This window comes from Gorilla gorilla, chromosome 6 (assembly GCF_029281585.2).
Source record: "Gorilla gorilla gorilla isolate KB3781 chromosome 6, NHGRI_mGorGor1-v2.1_pri, whole genome shotgun sequence".
Lineage (NCBI taxonomy): Eukaryota > Metazoa > Chordata > Mammalia > Primates > Hominidae > Gorilla > Gorilla gorilla.
The window spans coordinates 149,356,391-149,357,707 of NC_073230.2; the positions used below are offsets into that span (position 1 = coordinate 149,356,391).

At 49.1% G+C, this 1,317-nt stretch overlaps 1 non-coding gene across 1 annotated transcript; it reads left to right on the top strand.

Annotated features, from left to right (window-relative positions):
* The first annotated feature begins 418 nt into the window (after positions 1–418).
* On the top strand, positions 419–581 carry LOC115935526 (U1 spliceosomal RNA). Its single transcript, XR_004071139.1, has one exon. It is a non-coding gene; the product is annotated as a U1 spliceosomal RNA (small nuclear RNA).
* The last annotated feature ends 736 nt before the right edge of the window (positions 582–1,317 follow it).

The following is a 1,317-nucleotide window of genomic DNA, read 5'->3' on the forward strand; positions in this document are numbered from 1 at the left end:
TTTTTTTTTTGAGAGAGTCTCTGTCGCCCAGGCTGGGCTGGAGTGCAGTGGCGTGATCTCGACTTCACTGCAATCTCCACCTCCTGGGTTCAAGCGATTCTCCTGCCTCAGCCTCTCAAGTAGCTGGGATTACAGGTGCCTGCCACCACACCGGGCTAATTTTTTATATTTTTGGTAGAGAAGGGGTTTCACCATGTTGGCCAGGCTGATCTCGAACTCCTGACCTCAAGTGATCCGCTCACCTTGGCCTCCCAAAGTGCTGACATTACAGGCTGACACCATGCCCCGGCCCCATCTTTTGAATTTTGAGTGACCACAGGCATTGATGATAGAAGGTGAATACACTTGATTTGTATTCATATGGAGGGAAAGTACCTCTGACCTGTCCCCATGGAAGGGAAATAAGATTGGCCTGGAGATACTTACCTTGTGGGGGAGATAACAGGATCACAAAAATGATTTTCCCAGGGCAAGCCTCATCCATTGCACTCTGGGTGGGCTGACCCTCACAATTTCCCCAAACGTGGGACCTCAACTGCATAATTTGTGGTAATGGGGGACTGTGTTTATGCTTTCCCCTACTAATGAAGGAAAAGAAAAAGGAGACTGTCCTGGAGAGATGAGGACTGAGAAACCCAACCCAGCCCCTGGCTCCAAGGAGTCCCGGCCCAGCCCTGGAGACAGCCCTTATCAGCTGCCATCCCAGCTTCCTGTTTTTCAGTGGGCTGGGGACTGGGGCTGAAGGAACATCTGCTTCTGTTTATTCTTCCCCTTTATCTTAATGGGTTCCCTGAGATGGCTCCCTGGGCCACCTCTCACCACTGCTCTGCGTACTCAGGTAGGTAGTGCTCCCTGCCCCGGCTAAGACCCAGGAAGGGAAGGAGGAAGCATGGAGAGGCCAGAGACTTGGTGCCCTGGGATTAAAGCTAGTTACTAAACAGGTCTGGGACTTAAAACTGGACCCTAAAGTCAATGTGGAGAAGGGAAAAAAAGAATACAAAGACTGTCCTCCTAAGAGTGAAAGCAGGAAATGGGCAGGTTGCTGGGGGCAATCTTAGCTGCTAAGAGAAATATAATTACTTTTCAATTTCGGTTACACCTAGGCTAATAACCACAACTGGAAATTCTTGTTGGGAGAAGGAAGTTTTTTCTCATTAAGAGATAATAGAAAGTCATTCACCCTTGAATCTATAACAGTCAACTTCAAACTGAAAGAACTTGACTCAGCTAGGGCCTCTGCTAGCCCTGCAGTGCTTATCTGCACCTCTGTGCAGATTAGAAAAAGGTGCTCCTTTGTCCAAGCAGTCACGGCCCCCA